Here is an 18724-nt window from a genome sequence, read left to right as displayed (position 1 = left end):
CCAATTTAATGGGTAAGAATGCCACAAATATCTTAGAAAATGCACAATGCCATTATAGCTAGATTCTTTTTAAGCACCAATGGCCGTCATCAGTCAATAATGTACTTAAAATGAAAACCCACTTGAGCACTAAAAGAACACAAATAGAAGAAATCAATAGTCTGAAATACTCACTTTTAGAAACAGTTGATTACAGAAACTCATCTGAAGAACACCATGGCCTGATCTTCTTTATTGAATACATAATGTATCCAATAGGAATCAAGAGGAACAGGCATTTTCTTCATGCTTTTATATTTGCTTATTTGTTTGCTTTTCAAAGAAAAGTATTATTCTCATGAGGCATAAATTCTAGAAAATGACATGGCTAACTATACTTTGTAGAACTTTTAAATCTAAGCTATTAGACTCCCTGAACTACCTCAAATGAAAAACAACAGCTTTTAGCTCTAAATCTAAATGAATGGTTTCCATATTACTGGAACACAACTCGTTTTATCTCACCACCTATATTACATAATATCATGGTCCTTTCATACCAGCTCCAATATAACTACAATATTTATTGCTTCCGCTATACCTACTGCATTTTATGATTCAGGGCTATTACACATATAAAATGACTGATTTGTCACATTTTGAAATTTTCAAAGTTACAAAAGTCTTTTCACAAATACATCTACATAAATTCAGCTAGACTATTCTAATAACATTTGACAAAATGTTCCTTCTGCCAACTTGTTTGTTTATAAATTAAATTACATGCCACAAAACTAATTTTCAACCACAGTTTTCAGAGTTCCCTTTCTTTATGTGGTTTTAGTTCATTCAAGCCCTCAGCATTTTTCACTACAAAATCCTTCTGGTCCCTTCTAATATATACTATATACCACATTGTTATCAGATGATTCAAAAACCATACATCATGTCACTCCCTGCCTTAAAAATCCAGTAATAGAAGTGACATCACCAACATAACAGAGTAGAAGCCACTATCTTTCCCAACTCCACACCTGCTCCAACCCCAGAACTGCAGTCATTCTACAAATAACCCACTCCAAGCCCAGGCAATGTGGCTGCACTGGGGCCCACATTTCAGGTATCAGAGCTATCACCTTAGTGAGCAACTTCATATTCTTGGGCTAAAAGCCAAGTCCTCACTGCTCATGCCTGTACTCCAGGTACCAAACCAGCTATCACACAGAGCTAGGCACCACCTCTATCTAGAAGCCTCTCTAATTCTGCATATACCTGTACTCCCAATTCTTATATCCACTGATGTGTTCACAAGCTTCCAGGCCTCACATACTGTTGCCAACACGGCAGGTGAGGTGCCTACACCACACATATCAGTGCCATTATGGACCCAGATGCCAGAGCTATACTCCCTCCACAAGTACCCAGGTTTCAGGTCTCAACTCCAAGGCCACACCACAGGCAACACACATCACAAACTGGTACCACTGCTATTTCAAGCAAGTCCACAAGCCATACCCAGTACCAAGACAAATCTACTCTCAGCCACAACTTCCCTGTTAGGAGTAAAAGAGATCACAAGGACCTTAGCAGTCATTGTCACCAAAGACCCCAACAACCCTTGTTGCCTAGTCTTGCAGACTAATGTCTGCAACCCTTGTTTGCAGACATTAGTATTAGCCACTGAGGATTCACACTATTAGCCACTGAGCATCCCTCCAATCTTGGTCTAAAATCAACCTCAGCTGACAGAGCTACACAGATTACCCAGCTTGAACCCTCACTGGTGCCAGAACTGTTATACCCAAACAACAAGCGCCCTCATAAGGTGAAGGTCTTTCCACAGCAAAACTAGCCCAAAAAGTCTGCATGGGGTGACTACTCCACCAGATGCTCAGACATCAACATAATGCAACAAGAATCATGAAAAACCAAGGAGAGAAAACACCACCAAAAGAATACAATCTCCCAGTGCCTGACCCCAAAGAAATGGAGATAAACTGCCTGAGAAAGAAATCAGAATAATCTTTTTAAGTTAGCTCAGTGAACTTCAAGAAAATAAATGACCAAAATGGGAAAACTAATGGATTGAAATTATAAAAAGAAACAAATTCCAAAGCCAAAAAACACAATGAATGAAATTAAACACAGTATCAACACTATCAGAACTGATCAAGCAGAAATCTATGATCTTAAAGACAAGTTAGTTAAAAATATATAGTCAAAAAAGAAAAAAAAAAACTATGAAAACTGAAGAAAGTTTATAAAATATATGAGACAGCATCAAAACAGCAAATACTTGGGTCATAGGAGTTCAAGAAGAAGAAAGAGAAAAGGTGATAGAAATCTTATTTTTAAAAACAGCAGAAAATGTCCCAAATCTGGAGAAGATATAAATACCAACATATAGGAAGGGAGAAAAATCTCCCATCAGAGTTAATTCAAACAAGAATAGATGAAGGTATATTATAACCAAACTGTCAGAAATCAAACATAAAAGATTCTGAAACCAACAAGAGAAGAGAAAGAAATCACATATAACAGAGTTCACATAAGGCTAACAGCAGTTTTCTCAGTAGACACCTTACAGACCAGGAGAAAATGGGATAATATAGTCAAAGTGATGAAAAGGAGGGGAAAAAATGTCCACCAAGAATACTGTACCTGATTGTGAATTTTAGCTCCAGATCGACTGCAAGAACAAACCAGCAATCCTGAGAAGGAATCACAGACACTATGAAGAAAGCAGACTGTTCCTGCAGGACCTGGGAGACACCTCAAATACTCTGAGAAGTGGAAAGCCTCTGGAAAGTTTTCCTCCACCTGGAAACAGACTTGGGGCTGTCGTGGGCTGGGCAGCACGGTGGGAATGAGACCAGCCCTTCAGTTTGCTTGGGAGCTGAGTGATGCCTGTGATTGCCGCTTTTCCTCACATCCCTGACTATCCACATGACTTGGCAGAAGCAGCCATAATCCTCCTAGGTACACAACTCCAGTGACCTGGGAATCTCACCACATCCCCCAGTGTAGCTACAGCAAGACCCGCCCAAGGAGAGTCTGAACTCAGACACACCTAGCCCCACCCCCACCTGATGGGATTTCCCTAGGCAACCTGGTAGCCAAAGACAAAGGACATACAATCCTGGGAGTTCTAGGGCCCCACCCACTGCCGGTCCCTCTCCACAGCTGATGCAGAAAGTGCCACCTCCTGGCAGGAGGTCAACTAGCACAAAAATAGAGCATTAAACCACCAAAGCTAAGAACCCTCACGGAGTCAGTTGCAACCTCCACCACCTCCACCAGAACAGGCACTGGCATCCACCACTGAGAGACCCATAGACGGTTCACATCACAGGACTCTGCACAGAAATCCTCAGCATCAGCCAGGAGCTGAGTAGACTCGCTGGGTGGCTAAACCCAGAAGAGAGAAAACAATCATGCAGTTTGGCTCACAGGAAGCCATAACCACAGGAAAAAGAGGTGAGTACTACATCAAGGGAACCCCCTGTGGGACAAAAAATACTGAACAACAGCCTTCAACCCTAGACCTTCCCTCTGACAGAGCCTACCTGAATAGGAAAGAACCAGGAAACCAACCCTAGTAATATGACAAAACAGGGCTCATCAACACCCCGACAAAATCACACTAGTTCACCAGCAATGGATCCAAACCAAGAAGAAATCCCTCAATTACCTGAAAAAGAATTCAGGAGGTTAGTTATTAAGCTAAACAAGGAGGGACCAGAGAAAGGCGAAGCCCAATGCAAGGGAATCCAAAAAATGATATAAGAAGTGAAGGGATAAATATTCAACAAAATAGATAGCATAAAGAAAAAACAATCAAAAATTCAGGAAACTTTGGACACACTTTTAGAAATGCAAAATGCTCTGGAAAGTCTCAGCAATAGAACGGAACAAGCAGAAGAAATTGAGAGCTCAAAGTCAAGGTCTTCGAACTAACTCAATCCAACAAAGAAAAAGAAAACAGAATAATATGAACAAACCCTCCAAGAAGTTTGGGATTATGTTAAACAACCAAACCTAAGCATAATCAGTGTTCCTGAGGAAGAAGACAATTCTAAAAGCTTGGAAAACACATCTGGAAGAATAATCAAGGAAAACTTCCCTGGCCTTGCTAGAAACCTAGACATCCAAATACAAGAAGCACAAAGAAAACACCTGGGAAATTCATTGCAAAAAGATCATTGTCTAGGTACACTGTCATCAGGTTATCCAAAGTTAAGACGAAGGAAAGTATCATTAAGAGCTGTTAGACAGAAGCACCAGGTAACCTATAAAGGAAAACCTATCAGATTAACAGCAGATTTCTGAACAGAAACCATACAAGCTAGAAGGGATTGGGGCCCTATCTTCAACCTCCTCAAACAAAACAATCTTCAGACAAGAATTTTGTATACAGCAAAACTAAACATCATATATGAAGGAAAGATACAGTCATTTTCAGACAAATGTTGAGAGAATTCACCATTAACAAGCAACCACTAAAAGAACTGCTAAAAGGAGTTCTAAATCTTGAAACAAATCCTGGAAACACATCAAAACAGAATCTCTTTAAAGCATAAAGCACACACGACCTATAAAACAAAAATACAAGTTAAAAAGCAAAAACAAAAAAACAAAGTATGAAGGTAACAAAGAACATGATGAATGCAAGGGTACCTCACATTTCAACGCTAACATTGAATGTAAATGGCCTAAATGTTCCACCTAAAAAATACAGAATTGCAGAATGGGTAAGAACTCACCAACCAATTATCTGCTGCCTTCAAGAGATTCACCTAACACATAAGGACTCATATAAACTTAAAGTAAAGGGGTGGTAAAAAGCATTTCATGCAAATGGACACCAAAAGCAAGCAGGAGTAGCAATTCTTATATGAGACAAAAGAAACCTTAAAGCTACAGCAGTTAAAAAAGACAAAGAGGGACATTATATAATGATAAAAGGCCTTGCCCAACAGGAAAATATCACAATCCTAAACATATATGCACCTAACACTGGAGCCCCCAAATTTATAAAACAATTACTAACAGACCTAAGAATGAGATAGACAGCAACACAATAATGGGGGGGGGGGGGGCAGGTGCGGGGGTGGGGACTTCAATACTCCACTGACAGCACTAGACAGGTCAACAAGACAACAAAGAAACAATAAATGTAAACTATACCTTGGAACAAACAGATTTAGCAGATATATACAGAACATTTCATCCAACGACTGCAGAATACACATTCTATTCAACAGCCATGGAACTTTTGCCAAGATAGACAATATGACAGGCCATACAAAGAGTCTCAATAAATTTAAGAAAATTGAAATGATATAAAGCACTTTCTCAGACCACAGTGGAATAAAACTGGAAATCAACTCCAAAAGGAACCATCAAAACCATGCAAATACATGGAAATTAAATAACCTGCTCTTGAATGAGCACTGGATCAAAAATGAAATCAAAATGGAAATTAAAAAATTCTTTGAACTGAATGACAATAATGACACAACCTATCAAAACCTCTGGGACACAGCAAAGGCAATGCTAAGAGGAAAGTTCATAGCCCTAAATGCCTACATCAAAAAGGTTGAAAGAGCACAGACAGACAATCTAAAGTCACGCCTCAGGGAAATAGAGAAACAAGAACAAACCAAAACCAAACCCAGTAGAAGAAAAAAAATAAGAGCAGAGCAGAACTAAACAAAATTGAAACAAACAAAAAATACAGTACAAAAGATACATGAAACAAAAAGCTGGTTATTTGAAAAAGACATATGAGACTGACAGACCATTTGCAACATAAACCAAGAAAAGAGAGAAAATCCAAATAACTTCACTGAGAAACGAAACAGGAGATACTACAACTGACACTACTGAAACACAAAAGATCATTCGAGACTACTATGAACACCTTTATGCACATAAACTAGAAAACCTAAAAGAGATGGATCAATTCCAGGAAAATACAACTCTGCTAGCTTAAATAAGGAAGAATTAGATACCCTGAACAGACCAATAACAAGCATGAGATTGAAATGGTAATTTAAAAATTATCAAAAAAAAAAAAAAAAAAGTCCAGGACCGGACGGATTCACAGCAGAATTCTACCAGACATTCAAAGAGGAATTGGTATGAATCCTTTCAACACTATTCCACAAGATGGAGAAAGAGGGAACCCTCCCTAATCCATTCTATGAAGCCAGCATCACCCTAATACCAAAACCAAGAAAGGACATAACCAAAAAAGAATACTACAGACCGACATCCTTGATGAACATAGATACTAAAATCCTTAACAAAATGCTAGTTAACCAAATCCAATAACACATCGAAAAAGATAATCCACCATGATCAAGTGGGTTTCATACCAGGGATGCAGGGATGGTTTAACATATGCAAGTTAATAAATATGATTCACCACATAAACAGAATTTTAAAAAAAAATCACATGATCGGCCGGGCACAGTGGCTCAAGCCTGTAATCCCAGCACTTTGGGAGGCCGAGACGGGCGGATCACGAGGTCAGGAGATCGAGACCATTCTGGCTAACATGGTGAAACCCCGTGTCTACTAAAAATACAAAAAAACTAGCCGGGCAAGGTGGCGGGCGCCTGTAGTCCCAGCTACTAGGGAGGCTGAGGCAGGAGAATGGCGTAAACCTGGGAGGCGGAGCTTGCAGTGAGCTGAGATCCGGCCACTCCACTCCAGCCTGGGTGACAGAGCGAGACTCCGTCTCAAAAAAAAAAAAAAAAAAAAATCACATGATCATCTCAATAGATGCAGAAAAAGCATTCGACAAAATCCAGCATCACTTTATGATCAAAACTCTCAGCAAAATCAGCATACAAGGGCCATACCTTAATGGAATAAAAGCCATCTATGACAAACCCACAGCCAACATAATACTGAATGGGGAAAAGTTGAAAGCATTCCCCCTGAGAATGGGAATAAAACAAGGATGCCCATTCTCAACACTCCTCTTCAACACAGTACTGGAAGTCTTAGCCAGAACAACCCGACAAGAGAAAGAGATAAAGGGCATCCACATAGGTAAAGAGGAAGTCAGAGCGTTGCTATTGCTGACAATATGATTGTTTACCTTGAAAACCCTAACTACTTCTCCAGAAAGGTCCTAGAACTGATAAAAGAATTCAGTAAAGTTTGCGGATACAAGATTAAAGTACACAAATCAGTAGCTCTTCTATATACCAATAGCAATCAAGCTGAGAAATCAGTAACTCAACCCCTTTTACAATAGCTTCAAAAAAAAAATAAAATACTTAGGAATATACCTAACAAAGGAGTCAAAAGACCTCTACAAGGAAAACTACAAAACACTGCTAAAGGAAATGACAGACAACCAAACAAATGGAAACACATCCCATGCTTATGGATGGCCAGAATCAATACTGTAAAAATCATCATACTGCCAAAAGCAATCTACAAATTCAAGGCAATCCTCATCAAAATACCATCATCATTCTCCACAGAGTTAGAAAAAACAATTCTAAAATGCATATGCAACCAAAAAAGAGCCCTCATAGCCAAAGCAAGGCTAAGAAAAAAAAGAACAAATATGGAGGCATCACATTACCCGATTTCAAAATATACTATGAGGCCATAGTCACCAAAACAGCATGGTACTGGTATAAAAATAGGCATGAAGACCAATGGAACAAAATAGAGAACTCAGAAATAAATCCAAATACTTATAGCCAACTGATCTTTGACAAAACAAACAAAAACATAAAGTGGGGAAAGGACTCCCTTTTCAACAAATGGTGCTCAGATACTAGGCTAGCCACATGTAGGAGAATGAAACTCGATCCTCATCTCTCACCTTATACAAAAATCAACTCAAGATGGATTAAGGACTTAAATCTAAGACCTGAAACTATAAAAGTTCCAGAAGATAACATTGGAAAAACCCTTCTAGACATTGCCTTAAACAAGGATTTCATGACCAAAAACTCAAAAGCAATTGCAATAAAAACAAAAATAAATAGCTGTGACCTAATTAAAGAGCTTTTGCACAGCAAAAGGAACAGTCAGCAAAGTAAACAGACAACCCGCAGAGTTGGAGAAAACCTTCACAATCTATATATCTGACAAAGGACTAATATCCAGAATCTACAACAAACTCAAACAAAACAAGAAAAAACAATCAATACCATCAAAAAGTGGGCTAAGGACATGAATAGACAACTCTCAAAAGAAGATAAACAAACGGCCAATAAACATATGAAAAAATGCTCAACATCACTAATGATCAGGGAAATGCAAATCAAAACCACAATGCAATACCACCTTACTCCTATAAGAATGGCCGTAATCAAAGAATCAAAACACAGTAGATGTTGGCATAGATGTGGTGAACAGGGAACACTTCTACACTGCTGGTAGGAATGTAAACTAGTACAGCTGCTATGGAAAACAGTGTGGAGACTCCTTAAAGAACTAAAAGTAGAACTACCATTTGATTCAGCAATCTCATTGCTGGGTATCTACCCTGAGGAAAAGAAGTCATTATCCTAAAAAGATACTCGCACACGCATGTTTATAGCAGCACAATTCACAATAGCAAAATCATGGAACCAACCCAAATGCCTATCAATGAGTGGATAAAGAAACTCTGATTATACACATATATATATATGTGTGTGTATGATGGAATACTACTCAACCATAAAAAGGAATGAATTAACAGCATTTGCAATGACCTGGATGAGATTAGAGACTACTGTTCCAAGTGAAGTAACTCAGGAATGGAAAACCAAACGTTGCATGTTCTCACTGATATATGCGAGCTAAGCTATGAGGACACAAAGGCATAACAATGATACAATGGACTTTGAACACTTGTGGCGAAGTGGGGGATAAAAGACAACAAATATGGTGTAGTGTATACTGCTCGGGTGACGGGTGCACCAGGTTCTCATAAATCTCCAATGAAGAACTTACTCATGTAACCAAATACCACCTGTACCCCAATAACTTATGGAAAAATAAAACTAAAATAAATAAATAAATAAAAATGAATCAGGGAGATGTCTATGTTGAAAGCTGTAAATACTAAATAACTCCTATGAAGAGCAAAAAAAAAAAAAAAAATACTGTATCAAGCAAAATTAAATAAGAGAAAGAAATCATAGGCATCCACAGGAAAAAGTTATATCTCTCTGCTTGCAGACAATGCAATCTTTCATGGAGTAAAACCTAAAGACTCTGGCATAAGCTGTTAGAACGAACAAACAAATTCAGTAATTCTGCAGGATACAAAATTAACATGTGAAAAATCAGTATCACTTCCACACTATCCAAAAAAGAAATTTAAGAAAATCTCATTAACAATAGCTATCAAAAAAAGGTAAATACTTACAAATAAATTTGACCAAAGAAGTACAGCCTGTACACCATACTGTGAAAACTATAAAACACTGATGAAAGAAATGGAAGAAGACACAAATTACATGGAAAGATATCCTAACTTTATGGATTGAAAGAATATTGTTAAGACCAGGTGCAGTGGCTCACGCCTGTATGAACACTGAGGAAATAAATGGAAGAAGACACAATTAAATGGAAAGATACCTTAACTTTATGGATTGAAAGAATATTGGTATGGCCAGGCGCAGGGGTTCATGCCATATGGAATCTGTAATCCCAGAACTTTAGGAGGCCAAGGTGGGCGGATCACTTAAGCTCAGAAGTTTGAGACCAGCCTGGACAACATGGTGAGACCCCATCTCTACAAAAAATACAAAAATTAGCCAGGCGTGGTGGCATGCACAGATAGTTCCAGCTACTCAGGAGGCTGAGGTGGGAGGATCACTTGAGCCTGGAAGGTAGAGGTTGCAGTGAGCTGAGATCACACCACTTGCACTTCAGCCTGCGTAACAGAGGAAGACTCTGTCTCAAAAAAAAAAAAAAAGAATATTGTCAAAATGTCCAGACTACCCAAAGTGACCTACAGACTGAATGCAATCTTGATCTAATGACACTTTTCACAGAAACAGAAAAAACAATCCTAAAATTCATATGGAACCACAAATAACCCCAAATAGCCAAAGCAGTCTTGAGCAAAAAGAACAAATCCAGAGGCTTCACATTACTTAATTTGAAAATCCACTATCAAGTTACAGCAATCAAAACAGCATGGTACGGGCATAAAAGCACACACACAAACGGAACAGAAGAGTGAACCCAGAAGTAAATCCACACATTTACTGTCAACTGATTTTCAATAAAGACACCAAGAACACAAAATGAGGGAGGATAGTCTCTTCAATAAATGGTGCTGGGGAAACTGGTTACCTACATGCAGAAGAATAAAATTAGATCCTCATCTAAAAACATACACAAAAATCAACTCAAACTGCATTAAACACAAACATAAGACACGAAATTGCAAAACTGCTAGAAGAAAACAGAGGGGAAAAGCTCTATGAAATTGGTTTGGATAATAATGTTTTGGATATGACCCCAAAAGAACTGGCAACAAAAGCAAAAATAGACAAATGGGATTACAATAAACTAAAACACTTCTACAGAGCAAAGAAAACAATCAACAAAGTAACAAGTATACAGATATATTTGCAAACCATGTATCTGCAAAGGGGTTAATATCTAAAATATACAAGGAACTCAAAAAACAAGTAACATAATTTTTAAAATGGGAGGTTTTCAGGTCATGAGAGCCTCATCCTCAGGAATAGATTAACGCCATTATGAAAAGGGCTTGCAGGATTGGGAGTCAATTCTAACTACATGACATATTGGAAAAGGCAATACTATAGACAGAGTAAAAAGTTCCGTTGTCAGAATGGTTAAGATAGTAAATTTATATATATTTAACCACTACTACATACACGTATCAGTAAAAAGAACGGGAAGAAAAAAATTAGTTATTAACAGGGATTATGGAGAGAGATGAACAGGAGGTGCACAGGGGATATATAGGCAGTGAAACTAATCTGGATGACACCATAATTTTGGAGACATGACATTATACATTTGGCAAAACCTATGAAACTGTACAACATAAAGAATAAATCCTAATGTAAACTACGAACTTTAGTTAACTATAATGTATCAATATTGGTTCATCAATTATAATAAATGTAGACCACCAATGCAAGATATTAGTAAGAATAAACTGAGAGCTGTTGGTAGTGTCAGGGAGGTGGGAGATTATGGGAATTCTCTGTACTTTGTGTTCAATTCGTCTGTAAATTTAAAACTGCACTGAAAAATAAAGTCTATTAAGACATTATCACTAACCAACTTTATAAATATGTCATGCAATAAATAACTAAATAGCAATGCCAGAGTACATACCAACCAATTGTATTGAATAATCCATAAATTATTTCAAAAATATGCAGTCTTTAGGATTTCTCAATTTTCAAAAAACATGAATTTATAACTAAAAATGACAGGAGTCCTAGAGATTTAAAATAGTACCAAGAAATAGTGAAATAGATAAAATAAATCCATATTAACCATTTATTATTAGGCAAGATTTTATTTCTCAGAGATTTTCCTACTATATGATCATTATATAACTTTAAATGTCAAAACTATTTTCAATTTATTAATTTTGGATGAAAATCTTCCCTACATAAATATTAAATATTTCCCAGTCTTTCATTAAAAAGTATGCTTTAAAAAATGTTCCTCTTGTCAATTAGTTTATTAAATTCCTACACTGATATATTTTAAAATGTACTGAGGCAGACACGGCAATCTGTCCTCACATTAAATGACCCTTGATGATGCTTTCTGGGTTTGTGTGCGTGTGTGTTTCCCTCTCAGACAAGTTATCTTTCTTACTGCTTACAACGATTTATTTGTTTTATAATTAAATATGTATCTTACAATTATGTGTCTTATAATTAAATATGGGAGGTACAAACAATCACTTTGGAACTTTATCATAAATGAGGGCAAAGAGGCAATCACCAGAGTTTGTAAGGCAGGAGGAAGAAGGCAGAAAGATTTCTCCTCCAAAACAAAATTACTTGAGACATATTCTTACCGTATATCTAATAATTAGAATATACGGTAAGCTGAACTTACTGTAAGCTGTTACTTAAAGCTATCCCATTTATATAAAACCTTAAGTGTTAACACAATAAAGATCTGAAATTCAGATCAGAATACAAGTTCAATTTTTATTTACCAATATACATAAAATGTTACTTTTCTTACTCAGTAGTAACCACCATCACCAAATAAATAATACCCAAAGTCTACCTAATGTAGGTAAATCCTCAGAAAATGAATTTACTTTGGATATTACGTCCAATGGTAGAAATGACCGTTTCTGGAGATACACAGTAATATCAAATATAACTGGTTACTTTTTCCACTCAGAATGAAATTCAAATGTGGATAAAACAGAGGGAAAATATCTGATCACAGTCCTTACTAAGACTTCTGCTAAAATATTTCATGCTTGGGCACTAAACCGAGTGAACTCTAAAAGAGAGAACATTTCTGTGAATAATAAGTACATAAATCTTAACATCTTATTAGTAATAATGAAAAGTAAATAAATTAAATGTTGAGATTTAAGATAATTTATAGATGGACTCTAATCAAGATTATTTGGATTCCAACCTCATCCTAAAAGGACTTTAGGGTGACACACAATATAATGATTATATGATCAAGATGACTTGTATGCTCCAATTCAAGAGATGGTTAGTACATACCATAGACATGATCTTTCACATAACAATAAACTATTATAAGAAAATTTCCAAATACTTCAAGAATTATAATATATAAATAAGAAACATGATCCTCATTATTACAAGTCATTCTTGCCTGTTCTATAAGAGGAGTGGGCAAACCACTATGGCAGCTTCCCAGGTTTTTTGGTTTTGTTTTTTGAGACGGCTTTGCTCTGTCACCCAGGCTGTAGTGCAGTGGCAAGAACACAGCTCACTGCAACTTGCACCTCCTTGGCTCAGGTGATCCTCTCACCTCAGCCTCCCTAATAGCTGGGACCACAAGTGCATGTCACCATGCCTGGCTAATTTTTCTTTTCCTTTTTTTTCTTCTGGTAGACATGGGGTCTTGCCATGTTGCCCAGGTTGGTCTTGAACTCCTGGGGGTAAGTGATCCTCCCACCTTAGCCTCCCAAAATGCTGGGAATATAGGTGTGAACCACCATGCCAGGCCACAACTTCCTGTTTTTGTAAATAAAGTTTTACTGGAATTTAGCCATACTCATTTGTTTACTCATCATCTGCTTTCAGACTGCAATGGCAGAGTTGGGTAGTTAACAGAAAATCCTATGGCCCACAAAGCCAAAATATTTACTACCTGGCCCTTTAGAAAAAGTGTGTCAATTCCTGGTAGGGCATCAACTAGTATTATACAAATTCAAAATTAATACTTTGTACATAGAGATGTAGTCTTCTGATCATTAAAATATTGCTTATAAAGTGTAATGTAGTAGTATAAACAATTTAGTAGTATTAGTACAGTTTTAGTAGTATAAATAATTCAGTAATAGTAGTACAATATAATAGTATTTAATGTAAATAAACTTTTTAAGGCATTTGTACATATATTCCAGAAACATACAGCTAAGAATACACAAATGACATACCAATAACAGATGCTTGTTTTGATCCTCTAAAAATTTCTAGCCTCGAGTTACCATAATACAAACTTACAATTCTTAAAGTTAAGATTTTCAAAAATATTTTACCATCTTCAATTTATATTTGCCATATACAAACAAACTGTGAAAACTAGCCATTTTCTTTACTGTGAATAAAATTTAAAGAATAAAACTATAAACTAAAATCTAAAATTGCTCTGTGTAGCCCAAGCTATTCATATTCACTCATTTTTTAAAATTTATTTATATATGAATTTTCCTCACCTGATTTCCATTCGAAATCAAATTTCTGTACCCCTTAAACATAAAATGGTTTACCTTTCAGAATTCACTGTTTAAACTGAAAAATAGTGAAATAAATGCCTATATATTCTTTACTTATATTCACCAATTAACATTTTGACACATTTATTTTACCAATGTATTTATTTTATGAATGTATTTAATTAAATTTTATTAATTCAGCTCATATCTCTTTTAAGACTATGGGTATTGTCCTACAAAAACACAATAGCATTATCACATCTAATCACATAGTGATTACACTATCACATTATCACATAGTATCGTCGCTATCCAGTCCATATTCCAAGTTTTCTCAAATATCCTAAAAGTGACCTATGTAGCTCTACTTTCAATCTAGAAACCAATCAAGTTTCACATCCATGTTAATTTCTGACAGGCAAGCACCAGATCTTTCTCTAAACAATCTATTTGTATATAATACATTCTCTCTTCTATCCATAAACTTGTTCTCTTGAAAAGTGATAGGAACACAATTTCCCTACTACTTACCTGCCAGAATCATTCAGCAATGGAAGGATAATGTGATAACAATAGAGAAAAACTGATTTTCCAATTATTTCTACAGAATCTGTTTTCCCTATGAAGCTAGAAAAAAAATTGTAATCTCACCTTAGATGGTTAAAAGATACTATAAATAAATACCTAAGAAACATTCATTAATCAGCAAGTAAAAAGTCTTGTGACCTCCCAGTTCCCAAGAAGTTTTAATATTGTTACCACTAATAACTTAATAAGAATCATGAATAATTATCCAAATACAGCATTTTATAAAAAGAAACAATTAACATTTTAGTAAAGTCTAGAGTGATCTCTACTGGTCACTAAAAAAGCTAGTTTTAGAAAACTAGAAATACTTATTTTTAAACATATTCAAACAATTTTATAGTTCATTAAGCTGAATAAAGTTTTAATCATCCCATAAAAAGACTGGATGACATGTAAATTATGCCTATGCATTAAGAAAGAGACTTCTTCAGGAACTAGTTTCAATGCTTTCAAGCTTCTCCTAAAGTGTAAAACTTACATTTTAAACAATGCTTTATTATACCAATATTATAAGAATACATACTTTTATAATTTTATAATATTAATATAATTAAAATATATGAATATTTTAACATTTCTCTCCTGACTTCCTTAATCTTAAAAGGAAAATTAGTGCAAGTTTTCACTGCTATGCTTTCTGAGAAATTGAGATTTCCAATGGGAATACTGTCAAATATATAAAAACAAAAAGATCAGTATTCTAGCACTTCATTTTCAATATATTTTCTATATTGTTAATTATGCTTGAACTCAAGGTATTTTCCACCCTAAGTTATACACAAGGCCTAACAAATAGAGACCTAAATCTGCAATCGCCTTTACTGAAACCAATGAAAAATCTATACACAGTAATGAAACTGGCATGCAAATAAAAGAACTGTCAAGACATGTATTCCTAAAAATAAGCCTACAATAACTATTTTAAAGGCTGTGTGTGGTCTCGCCCATATATTTTGGCAAGATGCACTTTCTCCAACCACAGTTAGATTCATCCAAAAGCAGTGGCACTGGAGAGCCTCTGTCTCACCTGTCAAAGTTGAAGAACGTTGTTCCAAAGACCACCATGAGTCCATGGAGAAAAGCCACAGTGCTACAGCTGTTATTGATAAGCAGTTTCTAAAGGAGAAAAAACTTCAAACAATTAAGCAAATCATCCTTAATAGAGATACAGACAGACATACGATGATATTCATGTTTAAATGATGAGATGACAATTACTATGTTGGTTGTGAAACAAAACACTGACAAGTTATATACTGGAATGCTCAGAGGGGAATCCTTCATAAGTAACACTAACTTACAATCTTTTCTATTCTTCCTCTAACTGAACTTGTATACATTAGTTATCAATTCAAAAATTCTATTACGTTCCCTTATTTAAACCTTAAACAACCTCCTTTATAAAACCTCAAAATTCATCTAAATTATTAAGTTATTAAATTCATCAAAATTGCTGAAGTCTGACAGTTAAGAGCACAGTGGATTAAGATTTACACACGGAAACCTTAAATATATTAAAACACGATTTTTTTAGAACATGCCTTAACATGTTTTTCAACCACATTATAAATGCGGTTCACATTTTTGCTTTAGACTAACCTCGCTACAGTAAAGCACATAGACTGATGGAGCAAGCTATTAACATAAAGAACAAGAAAAACAATTACTTGAAAAAGACATATGCCTCAGTGGACAATTCAAGTCCTACCCCCAACTTTGCAATAAAAGACATCTTAAAACAAATTGTAACAAAATATACATGACTATATTAAAAGTTTAGATAATGACAATGAATATCTCTAACTTATTTTTCCAAGTGACAATATCCTCTGATCCTATTTAACACTAAAACAGTTCAATTGAAAGAGAGGAGATTTTCCTTGTACACCTTTTCCAAGAAAGCTAGTATACAAAAGATTCTCATTATAAGACAGTTTTACCTACAGCCATGTTCCATAGCACAAAGTTACAGCAGTGCTCCAACATATACAATAATGTCCTGCAGTCTCATTTACTATATTCTCTAAGTACAAAGGTTCTAAAAAGATTACTTTCACTTCTCCCTAGATACGTTAAATAGCATAGCTGGGATATTATTTTTCTTTGGTTTTGTCAGTAGCATGTTTGATAAAAATTTTATTAAGTGGTAGTGTATGTAACATTGCATTGTGGGTAGTAGTTTCCTGCTTTAGTCTAGCCACATCCTCAGCTGTCACAAGAGCATGTTTCCCATATTTTCTGCAAGTTCTCGCCTTTTTTTATTATTACAAAAATGACAGCATTCGAAGATGAATTGTTCTAATAATTACAAGAAACATGAATTATTTATACAGCTACATTAAACAAGTATGGATCACTATGCACTTCAAAGAATACTCAAAGAAAAAAAACAAAGTAATCCTCATAATTAGTGTTAATGCTATGTGAACAATGTATTAAAGTAAATTAGCATAAAAGGATTCAAGAAACAATTAAAAACAGCTAAAAGAAATTCTCTATAATCACATGCCAATGCTATCTAACAACTGAGGTATCACATACCAGTATATAACAATTTGTAATGAATGTTAAGAGCTCCAAATCTACCAAGTACTCATTAGTGAGGATTAATGTTAATATCCCCTACCATAACTTAAGAATCTACTTTGAGCCTGTATAGAAATGAGGGAAAAAAAGGAAGAGAAACCAAAAAAGCCTGAAGGAGAAAGAAAGGGAAAGAGGAGGAAAGGGGGAGACAGGTAGAGGGAGAGAGATAGGGAGAGGGAGGGAGGGAGAGATTGACTTAAGTTTTTCTCTTCTGGCATCCAATTTCCACATAATCTCACATTTACACAGCTGCTAAAACTAATCAAATGAAGTTGTTCAAACAATCAGGGAAATGGTGCTAGTTTGGGTTTTTACATGATCTAATTAAACTGAGAAAAATACTCTCATTACAAAAAGTACTACAAAACAATGCCTTGTATACATACAGAATCAGACAAATGTGCATGTACTTGTGTACATAAACATATACCCCATCAAACAAGGAAATGGAATATTGCACAGTCACCATAATTTAACAGATAAAACTATACATATTTTACTGACAGAAGTAATCAATACAAGGCCAAATAGATGTCATGTAAGCTTAAACAGCTATACATCAAATCCAAAAAAAGAAAAAGTGTCCAAAAAAAGGAAAATGAGAAAAGATAGTCACACAGCAAGATGAAACAATAAATTAAAAATTTCCTTCCTAAAACCTCATAATCAGAACATTTTAAGCCAAATTAGGATCTCTGCAGTTTAAAAATTCCTCCATCAAACCACTTTCTCCTTTGATTTTCAATTAAAAGAATTAGCAGCAAATGAAAGAATAGAATAAAAGAATAGAATTAGCAGCAAATAAGTCTAAAACAATCCTTAAAAACATGCATAGAAATGAGCACAATATTGATAAAGTAGATAAAGTAAAATTAATGTATTAAAATATGAAAATAAAAAATTACTCAAATGGTTACAATGAAGACATAAGTAGCATTTAAACACAAATACCTTGGTATTTCAAAAAGTTCCATCAATTCTGACACATTATATTAACTACAAAGTAATGGAGAAGCAAGATACCAACAATTTCTTTGAAACTGATTTCAAGATCAAAACTATATTTCATTTCCATGGCATTAAAATACATGATTTATACAGTATATCTAAACTTGCTGCTTACTTCAAAACAGCAAATACTAACATGTCCCCAAAGAGGATAAAATTTTATGGGTCTTTGAAAAGCAAAAAATAAAAATAAAAATAAATCTGTGGTTTTCAATTTCTGATTATAAGCATGGTTTAAATCTATAATCAAGAGCTTTACTTGCATTGACTTTTCTAAACCATTATCTCTTCACCACATGTAGTAAGCTATTTCTAATGAAAAACACTGTTAATTATCAAATGTGTACCAATTATCAAATGTGCATCAGTTATCATTGTTGTTTTTTAAATTTTTACAACAAAGTAATATTTGCTCCAAAGAGGATATATTTTCATTTTAGGAAAAAAATTCATGTGGATAATGAATACACAAACTTGAAAGCACATGATTTCACTTTCTCCTGCTAGAATTTGATAGGCCTCACGCAGGACAAAAAGTGCATATATAACAATATATACTAAACTCTCATGCATTAAGAATAATGATCCTGGCCCAAAAATAACATGCAGGAGGATTACCTGCAAAAAGTGAACAGGTAATTAAATGACAAA

General features: G+C 35.2%; 2 protein-coding genes across 7 annotated transcripts in view; one reads left to right on the top strand and one right to left on the bottom strand.

Annotated features, from left to right (window-relative positions):
• The window catches only part of LOC105489527 (SPT3 homolog, SAGA and STAGA complex component), a 530030-nt gene that overhangs the window by 459615 nt on the left and 51691 nt on the right, over window positions 1–18724 (bottom strand). Inside the window, exon 1 of one of the 6 annotated variants that reach the window (XM_071096974.1) lies at window positions 2641–3063. The exons of the other annotated variants lie outside the window; for them this stretch is intronic. The gene's annotated coding sequence lies outside the window, so the exon portion shown is untranslated. Of the gene's footprint in view, window positions 1–2640; window positions 3064–18724 lie in introns of those variants that run through there. 6 annotated transcript variants of the gene reach the window in all.
• LOC105489529 (RUNX family transcription factor 2) overlaps window positions 3319–18724 on the top strand; it is a 352919-nt gene continuing 337513 nt past the window's right edge. The window contains exon 1 of the mRNA XM_071096966.1: window positions 3319–3456. The gene's annotated coding sequence lies outside the window, so the exon portion shown is untranslated. The remainder of the gene's footprint in view (window positions 3457–18724) is intronic.

Source organism: Macaca nemestrina, chromosome 5 (genome assembly GCF_043159975.1).
Source record: "Macaca nemestrina isolate mMacNem1 chromosome 5, mMacNem.hap1, whole genome shotgun sequence".
Classification (NCBI taxonomy): Eukaryota; Metazoa; Chordata; class Mammalia; order Primates; family Cercopithecidae; genus Macaca; species Macaca nemestrina.
The sequence above is the reverse complement of the archived record's forward strand: the minus strand, read 5'-3'. Positions and strand labels throughout refer to the sequence as shown.